The following is a 14,356-nucleotide window of genomic DNA, read 5'->3' on the forward strand; positions in this document are numbered from 1 at the left end:
ACGCTTATGCGTGTCGTTTCTCACGTATAACTTTGCGTAGATAAAAAGAACTCAAAATAGACAAATGTGAAAATGACACGTTATCAATTGAACACGCATTTATTATATTTAGATTCTAAATCATCGTTGTGTTTAACCAACTGTCGTATTCACGGAGGCGTGCGTTTTGTATCGTTATTATCACTTCTGGATTATCCATATGTCAATATTTCAACTAACAGTTGACTCGTCTCTTAGTATAATTATTGCGTTTCGCGTGAAAGTGACAGTGCCGACTTGGCAATCACGTATGCCGGTCGTTAATAAATCGCCCCATCATTATTTATGCGCGAAATTACGGTGAGACAAGAAGAGACTCGTACATTTACATTTACTACAGCTGATATCTGGTGAAAATGAATCGGCCGGCCGATACATCATTTGTCGCGCTGAGCGTTAACTTGTGACTCAATTATCGAGTACATGAGTGTGTATGCGTATGGATATATACACGGAACAGAGAGATGAACGCAGGCCGGTATGAACTCTCGCGTATGCGTGGAGCCGCCAGGCACGGTCAAACGATGATAGCGAGAAAAACGTAGAATGACAGATTTACGGAAATTGTGCCACGTCAAACTTTTCGCGCGAGCCCCGTAATTATTTTAGATGCCGCGAGTACTTGTGCATTTGCATATCGAACATAAATATCGCGATGCACATCGTGTACATTTACGAGCCGTCCACGCGTAATGTCGCTTAATATAATCCATCTTTGTAAACGTCGCTCTCGTGTAAAATGAATTAAATAATTATCTTTCGATATAAGAATGATATATTTATTTATTATGCAATTTATGATCCATTATTATTTTTTCCAAAATTAAAATACTATTCTGTATGATTCTCGCAGAGATTAAAATACCAACTCAAATGTCAAAAAATGACATTTATAATAAAAATAAACTAGACATTTAAAAAATAAATAATACTATAATAAATATTATTATATTATATATGATAAATAAATCAGATATTTAAAATAAAAATTTACAAGTCATTGAAAATGGTTGGTTTTATTTTCACTTTAAGGTTTCAAAGTTGAGAAAATATTTTTGATTTCGATGCTGTTCTTGATGCAATATAGCGAGAAGCTATATTATTTAGCTATATATCTATAGCGAGAAGCATTTCTTAATTTGTAAATGGCAAACGCGAAATTATCCGAGACGTCGCGTATTCTGTAGGCCCACCGCGCCTGATATTCGGCGGAAACGAATCGCCGAAACGATATATCATTTGTCGCGTTGGCCGTTAAATTTGTGACTCAATTATCGGGCGGGCGTGTGCGTGCGTACATGCGTTGCACGCATTTGCCGCAGGGAAGAGCCGAGGGAAGCGGAGTGGCGATAAAAGAGAGAGTGAGAGGCATCTTTTCGTACGCTAACCAGTTGGTTAGTTAGCGCCTCGGATTCGCTGGCAATATTCTTCTGGCGCCCTGCTGCGCGGCCGAACAGTTATGGCACCTTCGCCCCGACGAAGGTGCCCGTAATTACCCTAACGCATCGAGTCCGTTCGTGTTAATCGTCCCTTCAGGTCGATCGAAAATCTGCTCTCATATCTTTCGTTACCATATTGTTTCGTACTCTGGAGTTTTGTATCCGAATATTCGGTAAAAGATGCAAGCGAATACTTTTTCCTTTCTTTTTCTTTCATCAAAAAGATAACTGTAAGTTTTTTTAACTTTTATCTTATTACGTTCCATATTGTATATAAGCATAATAAACTTAATAAATTCTATCAATTCTTTTTTAATGCAAATAAGAAAAATATGTAAATAATGTAGTTTATTATAAATAAAATACGTTGATAAATATATTTAAATAATACTTGATACATTTCGCGATTAAATATGTATGCGCATATCTGAGAAATGCGCGCCACGTCCATGATTAAACGAACGCATAATCGCACTTGAAGCAGTTATTATGAATCGCCAAAGGTGATCGTGTTCATTTTAGGTAAATTTCTGTATCTCTTCGTAATTGTGCTTATAAATTATCTTTTTTTTTTGTTATTTTATCTAATACAAAAAATAGTGAAATATTTAAAACAAATATCTTATTGAAAATCTTTGATTTAAACAAACTTTTCAGTCATCGACAGAAAGATAGATAGATAGGTAGATAGATAGAGAAAGGAATAAAGAGAAAGAGAGAGAGAGAGAGAGAGAGAGAGGAAACAAGGTCACATGGTTTGCATACACGCGAATACGCCGTCGCTCCTATTTACATACATATGGATACGTCGAAATTGCGTTAAGAACCGAGCAAGGCAAATGTTAATGGCGACAGTAGCCTTGGCCGCTCTGCCACATTCTCCGATCCTGTACCGCGTTTTGCTGTATCCGCCGGTTTAACAGGCAGACAAGAAGCGAGGATTGCGAGGTAATGGGGCGCGGAGAGGAGGCCAGTTAAGAGCGGAGGAAGATGGACGGCGGCGAGAGAAAACGAGAGAAGAGGAAGAGAGTGAAGAGAGCGAGAGCCCGCGCGGCGCTTGCGGGCACGGGAGCCGCTTTTTCTGGACTTAGCACATTTTTCAATGCCCGTCGACAGCTATCCCCCGATCTTCCCCTTCGTTCGACCCCTTTTGCCACCATCTCCTCCGCCGCCCATCGTCTATCCGGCTCTCTTCTTCGTTTCTTCAGGTTTCTCTCGCGCGCCTCCTCCACTTTCGACGCATTCGCCTCCTTTTGCTGTCGTTCCGACGACCGACAAGTCTCTCTCCACCACGTATACATTGCTATCGCGAAGGACGTCGCGACATTAGTAGCGCGCGTTTTCGCGCACGCCGACGCTTTAGAAGACCGTGAGAACGAGAGTTTGTCCGGCTGGTTGTCGTCTCGCTGCCACGGACAAACGCCATTGAATTAGCGAATATCAAACGATAGGTTCTATATAATCGCTTCAAATGATACATTTGTATGCAAGCTGTTTATTAAATGCCTGAATATTCTGCCATTTACATTTATCTATCAAAAAATGTGAAATTTTTCAGAGGTAATATTAAATAGTCACATATTTAAAATATGCAAAAATGTTACGTCATTTTTCATTTGATATTATTTATCCTTATAAGCGACATATAATCGTTTCTTCTATTAACATGTATAGAATTGCTATGGATCTTTCCGAGTTCTTTTAATATCCGTAAGCCGCATAGTCAAGCAGCTTGGCGCATTCACATGCAATAGGGACGCGTCAATTGACTTAATTAAATTTTAGCTGCGCAAACATGTCTAGCGTGGGGTAATAAATGTGTCGGAATCTCTTCTCTTTCTCTATCTCTTTTCTTGTGCTGAATGTGACAAAGGAGACTTTTTTACTGCGAATGAACAAGCGCGCAAAAAGCCAAGCCGTCATATACTCGTCCCTGGAGACGATCGTTACAGACGTACGAATTTCCGATAACAACGTCGTGCAGGGCATTCCTTTTTCCTGAATTCGTCGGGATGCAGTTTTTTCGGCGTCGATCTATGATCGGTCCCAAGCCGATTCTCTTTTCGAAAACTTATACGTTAAGTTTTCTCATCGATCTCATTGAAAAGAATCAAATAAAAATACTATCGAAGCAAAATGCTATTCTCGCGACAAAACAGGAGGATGATGTGGTAAACGAAAAACGCGATTGACAACGAGCGGGAAACGGAAAAAAACAAATCAGCTGATACTCTCCTTGACATATGAATGTTAAACGACCGGCGTAATTAAATAATACAACAATATGAGAAACGCGATGATTTTATGACACTAATGAAAATGTATCAAAGCAGAAAGTTATGAACCGATTGATTTCTTAAGAAGAATTCACTTGACATCGGCATCTTCTATCAAGTGCAATTTTCGAAGAGCGCGATTCCATTTCTTCTTCGCTTTATCCTTCGTCCTTGGATTCTTCTTGTTCTATGCTCCTTCCTTTTCCTCTTTTTCATACTCTTCTTCCTCGATTCGATCTCTCGTCTCTCTGGTATTACAGAGGCTTCAAATATATCCTGGCCCCGAAGGTGGTGGTTCGCTCACTCTCACTGCTTCAGCGAGTGACTGTACTGAGCAAAGCAGCCATGGCCGCTATCTACCATCTGGTATAAATCAACTCAATGCTCAACTCTTAGAAGCTTCAGCCTCCCTTAAGCCCATATTGCTTACCTTCCTTTTTTACCTTCCTATTCTTTTTCCTCTCGCCCCGACGTGTTCGAGGGGAGGCCGCTATCTGGCCGATCTGCCGATTATTAATTCAACTTGCTTTTCTACCCTCCATACACACTAGACATTCTGGATCCTCTTTCCCGTCTTCTTTGATGACCTTGCGGTCTGTTCCGCGTAGCTCTCACGACCGCGATTCATGTCATACGATCAGCGGATCAGCTTGGATAAGAATTCGCGAATCGTGGTTAAATCATAGTCAACGATTGAATTTGTCTAAAGACGGGTTCTCGACGCGAGAATCAACAGAGAAGGGGTTGTTGAATGTAGAAAAGCAGAAAATGAGAGAGTCACGGTGTTTGCTCGCTGGCGGGTTCGTTGCTATATACTTTGTACCGAGATATCTCGATAGCAAGGCACACCTCTTTCTTCTTTTTTTTTTTTAAGTTTCTCACTACCCGGTTGCAAAGATCCCACAGGAGAGATCAGTACAACGGGCGTAACAAAAGATTCAACTATATATGCTGATAATAGTGAGAGAGGTAGAAGAGAAGCAGATATATAAACGGTGCTTTGGCATTTGTGTGTATACACGCATAAACGCATACACAAGCGCAAGCCAACGTGTATGTCAAACCGTTATCGTCGTATCATGGCGCACGCGGAAAACTAGATCCGTTGTGAGTGCAAAAGGTGATAAATCTAACGAGCTGCGAGCAAGACTCTCTCTCGACACTAACTGGTATGATTCACGATCACGCGTATCTCTCTGCGTTAGCACACGACGCGTTTGGATACAAAAAAGTCCCTCCCTGATAGTCGTCCTTCTTCCTACCTGGAGGATTTACGCGAAGCCCGAACTGGCGAGCGTGAGACGAGGATGAAGGAAGAAAGCAATTGGAGGCCATCCCGACTGTTGCGAAGGACGCTCCTCCACCAATTAGTTCGGAAATATCTCGACTAACCGTGCCGTCCGATCTGCCGCGAACGTGTACTTTTACTATCAAACGGATCAAGTTACTTCTTAGCGTAATTGCGTGAACTTAACGCACCCCGATAAATCAACAAAATTTGATAATAGATCGTGATAAAGAAGTTGCGCGAGAGGAAACCTTAACGATATTCTCGGCGTCATTTCATAGTGCACGCTATCAAATACACTGAAAAATATTCGCGAAAATATAATATTTGCTCGTTTCTCGGCCAGTTCTCAGAGTTTACTTTATCTTAGACAATAAATTATAAAATTCACTCATATTCAATCATATTCGAAAAAAAAGAAATATCGGTCAAATGTTTGTTTGCCACTGAGAGGAATTTATTCACGAATAATCTTTATTGCTGGCGATCTGTTATTGCGGGAGATCGTGGCTGCGCGACAAAAAAGTTTTCATGCATCCTCGGAGTTCGATCGAACCGTTTTCATCGAAGATGAAGGAGGAGGGGGAGTTACAGGTCGACGAGTGTCGGTAACGAGAGTGAATAAAAATCACGCGCGAGTAAATCAGTCGCCTGTCGTTTGCATCCTTCGATCCGTCGTCGGGCGAAAGTTCCGTCGGGGCCAACGGCCGTCGCTCGCCCGATGCCCGAGCGGGTTAGAAAGCGGACCCGGTGGCAGCAGAATTTAAGCGAGTTTTTGCCCGGAACAGGGCCCTGTCAATGCAAATGATTGGTGCGCGCGAAAATGGAACAAGACACCGCGAGACAAGGGGACTCCTTCCTCTCCCGCCGCACCTTGGCCTCCATTTGTTATACGAGCCTTGTATGAAACACGACGACGGCAATGATGCATGGCGGAGATATTGGGCCGGACCAAAATATCTGCTATACTCGAGAAGTGGCCCCGTGCGCGCCCACGAGAGTGTGTGTATATGTGAATCAGTGTGGGGTGTTGCGCTATCGATGGGACCAAGGACCATCGGACCATGCGATATCTGGTTGGACGGTCGGCCGATGTTTCAAATACTGAATATGTATCAACGAAATGCGGCCAAGTAGGTATTTATATATGTTCGTCTGGGTGTGTTTTGTCACGAATTTCACATATGTCGATACAATTAACTGGAAACGTGCTTCTCGTATCATTTCATGTCATTCTTCGAGAGATGTGTTATATACTTGATATGCTTGATATATTGTAACCGAAGGTAATGCGTGTTTGACGTTGCAAGCTACAGAGTCGAATGCATAAGAGCATCGAGTAACCCGTGATTAAATACGTTACGCTCGAAACGGAAATCTACTAGCGATTTGCTACAAGTTTGTATGATAATCATCAGAGCGAGCAAGGCCGTTCCGTTCTCTAAGTCTATTACGTCAGGCAAAATTCTTATTATATAATGCCTCGGGCGATTAGCGCGAAAATAATTACATAGCTGCCCCATGTCGTAGGAGGGTTAACTTAATAAAGCGATCGAGTAACTTTGCTAGCGGCGGACGTGGGACGAAACTCAGCTGAATGATTTGCCGTGACAGCTTCATATTTCTTACGCCGACATATTGATTTCCCACGCAATAGCGTGGAATATTATTTCATTTTATTTTCAGTCGTTTTTTCATGCGAATCTCGCTATTTTTTCCCGCATGCGTCAGATCGGACTCACGCCTGTGACGACACGTCTCTTATATGGAATGTAGTTAACATCGAAGTCGACATTATTCGTGGTTTAAGGAACGAACTTTGTCGGAGCCACTAAATCTCGAAATAGTCCCGCGGGCATTGCTAAAGCTCTCTTGAAACTACGGCGCTATCGCGGCGGCAGTTAGAGCGGCTTGCAAAATCGTCGACGAGATAGGTCGAGAAACGGTTTAACCGTACGCGCGCACACACGGGATATATTTGAGTTTGTCGCAGCGAGTTACACGCAAGGTTGCCTTCCTATCTTGGCGTACTCGCGTGTGCGAGCTGGCGATGCGCCAGAATCGGAAAGAATTCCCCTCTCTCCTATTAAAAACCGAGAATGTCCTTTCTTATGTCTTTTCCCATCCCGTCTCTCCTCTTCAAAGAGAGCTATGGTCGTTTCCATGCCGACATATTCGAGGCAGGAAAATAAAAAAAACGAGGCGTACTAGCCAACGACGGGGGCTTGCGAAATTGTTGATTGAAAGGTATAACTTGAATGTATTCAATTACATCGAATTAATTATCAGGAATTTTTAGCATAAAAATTCATTCCGTCACAATTTCGTAAATTATGTAAAATTTTATTTTATTGTCAAAAATAAAGATATTTCTTACGCGCGTAAATAAAATAGATACATCTTTTTCACATTGTATTAAAAAAGTAATAATTTAGAAAACCACAACCATAACATTGTACCATGATATAAGAAAAGACAATAAATACTAAATTAAATAAAATTAAGTGCGGGTGACGGACAAATCAGAAGTGATTCAAATTTTTCGATAAGCAATATGTGAATTTCTCGATATAAATCGACGTATGTAACTAGATATGCGATTGCCGCAAAACCCTTTCTTTCTCTGCTCGCTCCTCTCTTTTCCACTCTTTCCATCCGTACTTTCATACGTAACAAACGCTACAGCATGGAATTGCCGTTTAAACGGCGTGTTTCTTATATGATTGCTCAGATGGCTCCCGTCCAAACTCATTAATCGTAATGCCTCCGGATGGCAGAACGTAACATACTCCCGCGCGCGGAATTCTCTTCCGGTAATAACTGCCGTGCCGCCAGAACGTTTTTCAAACCCCGCTTGCCTCTCCGGAACAGCGAATCTGCCGTCTCTATTTCATAAGTGCTGCGTAAGTCCTCGCTCGTAGCTCGTGAATATTACGCGATATCGGGATAATAACGTTGCGCTCAAGCGACAAAATTTCACAATTTGTTCCGCCTCGATTATAGATTTTATTTCACAATCTCTTATACACTCTCTGGACTTTTACGGAATCTTTACGTTCTCAGACAAGTGAATATTATACGCGAGTGACTGTACGCGAGTGTTTTAAAAAACAGAATACGTATATTTTAAAAAAGAAATGTATTCATCCATTACATAAAACTTAATAGATAATTATAAATAAATAATGCTTATAGTTATATACTTGAATTATTATTTTATTAAACTTTCAATGTAATTATGAAATATATAATATAATCGTCATATGTTAAATATAATTTACGTACATAATATGTGTGTAAGCAGAAGCGTTGTATCGCGAATCGCAAGAGACAAGAGTTATAATATGGAAAACGAACGGTTCGTGTAATTTCCGGAAACGTGCGAAAGAATGTCAAAAGTGGCTTTCGGTATAATATACGGCTCTTCAATTTCGCGCGACCCAGCAGCACTGCTGCGCTGGATCAGAGTAAAATATGCAAGCGGCTGGGTCGTAAAGCCTCGGCCTTAAAGTGACAGTCATAAAAGGTGGTGCTTTATGCACAAGTCGAGATAAAAGATTTCATCTCTGTCGTTTCCAGAAGAAGAGGACAGCTAGTCTACAGAGTATTAAAATCGAAAAACACACGTATTTAATAGACGACATTATTCGCGGAAAATAATATCGTTCGATGATCTTTTAAATGTGCTTGCAGAGAAACATAATTAAATCAATTACAACAAAGATGTTTGCGTGCCAATTTATTTTATCTATATCAGCATTATTATAAATAAATATTTCAAAATAAAACGGCCGAAATTTAACGGATAATAGCATCTCAACATAGTTTCAATCTTAATTTTTAAAAGTTTTTACACCAAAGCACAGAGAGAATAAACGGTTGTGTCGCGTTATCCCGGATCTTCGTGCGAACAAGGCGAGTCTCTTTCTCTCTCGCAATGCGTTTTAAAACAATTGCCCTCAGCGAGAGGGTCGTTTCGCAAGCGGAATACGCGGCTATCGCGACTGGAGCGGATCGATCGCACGGTTCACTCGGTCGAGGGCGTCGATACCGATTAAATTAAACACGCCGAAAGCTCCGTAGCGACGGGCGGGTTAAATATGAAAGGAGAGGTCTGTCTGTACCGAGAGAGGAACGGATGAGAAATAATGAGTACGCCCAGCGTAAGTATACCCTCGGTGAAGGTGCAAACAGACGAAAAAAGGTGCGAGCCGCCTGGCCGCAAAACGAGAACTATCCCGCTGGATATCTGGGATGGACTCCTGTCAGTTCGCACGTCCGCGCGCCCGAGCACCTCCTCTTTTCTTCTCTTCGCATCGCTTCGTCTCTCGTTTCTCGCGCCCCGGGACCGGCACCCCAACGTCCGTCTTTTTATTTGATAAGACGATTCTCCTCGAGGCAATTTTCACGGTCTCCCAAACATCCTTTTCGTCTTAAACGAAATAATGATACCGGCGGCAGTAACACGATGAAGTTCCTTTCCCGGCAAATGAGTGTGCGCCATTTGCGATTTGCGTTCGCGTCCCCTTGATATCACTTCGCGTTTGTCGAATTTTCTGCCGAGAACGTGCAAACGCGTGAGTGTAACGCGAACGCGATCGCGTTCGGTCACGCAAGCCGCAACGGCGAACATTACCGTTTCCTCCGGGTGGCGATTTTTTTACATCTCGCGGCATTTAATACCGCGATAATGTCATGAGGCTAACTAATCGTCCCGCACCGCGCGCTATCCAAAGCCCGGATGGATCCGATGAGCATTCAAGATTCCGACGTCGATTAATTGCGACTGATACCTCGTGATTCGTACTCGCGAATCATTTTCTCTCGCGATACAAAGGACGGAGAGATAGCTGTGCATAAAAATGCACCGCGCGCAAACGGACGCGCCGCAGCTGACTTTGAATGATTCCGGTCTCGTTCTTTCGGTAATTTGAAGCATCTAAGGCCCCACCATTATCCGCGACGATTATGATGGAGAGATATCGCGCGTTTGCACCTGCTGCGCCGACGCTCCCGTCTGCCCATGGGGAGTTGGCGCGAACGCGGTGGGGAACATATCGCGTGCCTTTATGCGAGGGGAAAGCCGGCCGCGGCGGAGAGAGATGAGGTGTGGAATATTTATGGTCATTCTGCGCGCGGGCGACAATGACGCCTCATTGAACTACCGCGAAGGGCTCGTCGGAGAGACGCGCCAGTTATGGCGAAAACGGAATATTCGAACCCCTAGGCTTACTTCGTCGAGCAAAGGACATGAAGCGTTTTAATGATTAACACTCGAAGGACGTTAATTTTATCCACTTTTACGTTCCATTCCGCGAGCTTCTGCAGAAGAATTCCTCGGTATACCCCCACTCGGTATAGAAGCTCATTGTGTCTGGATAAAAACAGTGCAAAATCTACAATATTTTGTCATAAGGTAAACATTTTTAAAAATTTTGAAGCAGATTTAATCATATTTTAAAATGAAAATATTAATTAATCGAATTTAAATGTAGAATTTTTATATTTCGTATCTACATCTCTTATTAAGTTTCAAAGAAAACACTTTGTATTTATATAGATCTTATCATATACGTAAGTTATATTTTCTCTGTTCCATCTTTGGTTCAAAAACAGTATTCTCAGAAAATAATCTGGTGACTTGTTAAGCATCTCGAAAAGAAGTATATAGAGCGTGGCTTACTGCACTGACGTATTTCCCTCTGGCATTTTTATGTCTGGTAAAAATGTGTGTAAGAGCTCGTAGATAAAACTTCTTCTCACGGGAGAGGCGCCCGGAAAAGCGATATAAAGTTAACCGGAAAGTTAAAACGTGTGCGCATATATTGCCAAACAGGTACCTTGCCATCGTGAAAGATGGAAGCATTATCTGGAGTAGAAAAATAATGCGGTATAATATAGTGGCAAAAATACGATGGCCTGCAGCAATACCTGAATAACAGATATATTAATCCTTAAATGTAATATCCTGATAAATCTGCTTGTTATTATATATAAAACATTTTTCTTTATTCAAATTTTATTAATTTCAATTTAACATTTACGTTGTATCGTGATAGATTCGTGATACATTTCATTAAATTTTTATGTATAATTTGATTTAATATCATCAGATATGGAAAGCAATATAATACGTATAACAAGGCAATTTCTCGGACCAAGTTTTTCCCAGGCAACATTTTTCCATAGCTTTATTCTCTTAACTCGTAATATGCCTCCGTGGTATTCAACGAATCGCGAGACATTTCCCACCGTAAAAATGTCCCGAGGGGGACTCATAGACATCGTCGGCGAAGTCCCGAGCGCGGACTATCGGGATATGCTTCCTGTATAAGAATACAGGCGCTACTCGCGCGCCTCATACTCTTTCCGTTTTTCGCTGCTGCTTCTCGCGAATGCTGCACGTAGCAACCCGAGATCGTTGGAAACCTATCTCCTATCCCGTCGTACGCGTCTGCCGCTCGTAAAACCGGCTTCGGGAATATAACCCATCGCTGGGATAGCACCTACGTTCGCTCGGTAGTAACGCGCGCAGCCTCCTCGTTTCCCCGCATTCTTCCGAGGACTCTTTCTCTCTCCCTTTGCCTACCCATCCGACAATAATATTTCCTGCACGCCGACCGCGCTATGGGACTTTACGAGATCGAAAGCGAATCGATGCCGCTAGTGTTCATCAATTGTCTCGCTCTATTTGCATATACTTGCTGCACGTACCGATCATCCGTTCGCGGTATTGTATTTGAAACAAAAAAAAATAGTGTACGATGTTTACGAGATGAGAGCAAAGATGTATTTTCAGGAATACAGATTTTTCGTGAAAATATACGTCTATATCTTATTATTTTATCGCCTCATTAAGCTTACTTTTATTAACGCCTAATATATTGACGTAGCCAAAATGTATTTGCTGAGTATATCGTTGAAATTAATGAACGCTCTAATTAATTACGAAAACACTAAGCTTTACGTTAAGCTCTTTGACTTGAGAGCGAATTTGCCGTTACGCTCCAACTCGGCGCATCAAAGTTAAGTCCCGTTGGTCTCTCAGACGTGCCTCGACTACATCATGATAAGATACCTTGACAAACGAGCATGACAGCAGGCTTAACATTTGCCATGCAATCGTTTGCGATTAAATGGTATTTGTTTAATTTGTCCCGTCACAGCCGGGCGACCACTCGCGTACATGGTGACCGTACATTTAATACCGCTTTGAAGCGTATCGAGCCACCACCATGGCACTCGACGAGATCCTCTCCTCGTCGTCGGCCTCTCTAAACATCATTAACAATCACCCAAGATCTATCAAACAGCCCGGAAATTAGTGTACATAGCGCGGCAATGGCATCCACCGTTGGCCTCTAGTTGAGCTTCTACGAATATCGTCGGCGATATGCCACGTTGCGAGCTTTGCACGCGCACATGCACCTAGGCGAAGTGACATATCCGCTCGCAGGTAATCGACCATGCGCACCTGAATTCTCGTTTGTCTCGCGACGCAGTCGTATTCGGTTTGCACGATCCGAGACGCTAAATCTTATTGATGCTTCCGAAGCGATAATTGCGCGTTTACTTATCCGATGCAAAAATCGTGCTCGGTTCTTGAAATTTTTCACTTAAATGAGATATTTTGTTAAACCATTTACATATAGATGCATGTATACATATTAATAGCAATACTGATGCATACTAGAGTTAATTATATTTTAGAAAAGGTTCATATAAAAACAATAAATTAAAAATACACAAAGAATGCAGGAATAATATAACACAAAAATAAGACAACATATTGATCATTTATTTATAATTAAATATTTAATTTATAACTTCAATTTAATTATCATGATTAAAATCTTTGTAATAAATATAAATATATACTAACAATTTTGTTGCGCATAAAAAAAGTGCGATAAATGCGAGATGAAGAATATAATACCGCTTTAATAGAAAGTGTCGTTTTACATTGACATGGATCAACACGCCGCGCCGATAGACCTAGATGCATGTACACGATCTGCCCAGCTTGGTGTATATACGCAGTCGTGTTGAATCTGCAGAACACGCGGATATATCGAGCAGGCGCATTCTGCGGTTAAGTATGTTATGCCGTAAGTACGACTGAATGAGATATCTCGGGCCGCATTAATTTGCCAGAATCGAATCGACTTCGAAGCTTCCGTGAGCGCTTTGCTTCCCGTGAATGATATCTCATACTTGATCAAACATTGCTCCGCGCACTACACTCGACGGCACACACACACGACGGAACGCGATCACGGCAACACGCGATCTCATTACGTCGTACGATTCGAGCGATCGGGCGTAACGGGCTTTGTACGGACACCAGGAGCAATAAATACTTCAGGTAGGCCTGGTCGACATAGAGCGCGACCGACAATTCGAAGAGGACGTCTGGTGAGCGCTTCGAAATGATCGCGTTAAACCAGGTCGACATTTAACATTCGTTTCGCAGGAGAATGCCGCGTGTCACGTGTCGAATGGTGTGTCGAATGATGCGTGAACGCATGAATGACTCTCGCGTGAATAATGTTCGTGGATGATTAACTTACGAACCTAACAGATTTCATGTTATGTCGAAGCTATAAATACTTGGGTAGGACAAACGACGCGGATTTCCTATGAAAGGATCAAGATCGCGGACAGATTTCAAGAAAATATATACGCCGCCGATACTTGAAACCCATTATGTGCCAATTCATTGATCATTAAGAACGTCGTTTATTTATCTATTATAATATATATATTGTGAAGACAATATAATGTATAACTGACATCTTATAATCTGAACTAATCTTGAGTCAATGACATAGATAAAACCTCGTGTAACTTCTGACAACTGAATGGAATAATCAAAATGTGTTTAATATATATAATGGAAGGAAAATTTCATAGCAATTTCCACAACGATATATATATAATGCAACAGAAATGACAAAGAGAGAGATGATTGTATATTTCTATCACAATGCAAGAATTCCATAAGACATTAATTGCATAATTTCACAAGTATTTTACATATATTGTTTAATTACAAGTCTGAAAATTTATATTTGCAGAATTCCAATTTTTTCTTTTTGATATATTAGATAAATACCTAATCTAAAAATAAGCCATGAATATACTTTTATTATCGTAAGAAGCGTGTCCAAATAATAACGCGACATACTTTTACTACGGTTAATTCGGAGTAATTGCTGCGAGTATACTTTTCAGACATAGCTTCCATTTGGAGCGGTAAATACATAGCCGTATCTCGCCAAACGCCGTGAGGAAAGAGCCCTCCGCCAATTCTC

The 14,356-nt window shown here is 41.6% G+C and overlaps 1 long non-coding RNA gene across 1 annotated transcript in view; it reads right to left on the bottom strand.

Moving 5' to 3' along the window:
- LOC126855937 (uncharacterized) overlaps positions 1 to 14,356 on the bottom strand; it is a 202,518-nt gene that overhangs the window by 49,558 nt on the left and 138,604 nt on the right. The gene's annotated exons all lie outside the window — the stretch shown is intronic.

The sequence above is a fragment of the Cataglyphis hispanica genome, chromosome 17 (assembly GCF_021464435.1).
Source record: "Cataglyphis hispanica isolate Lineage 1 chromosome 17, ULB_Chis1_1.0, whole genome shotgun sequence".
Lineage (NCBI taxonomy): Eukaryota > Metazoa > Arthropoda > Insecta > Hymenoptera > Formicidae > Cataglyphis > Cataglyphis hispanica.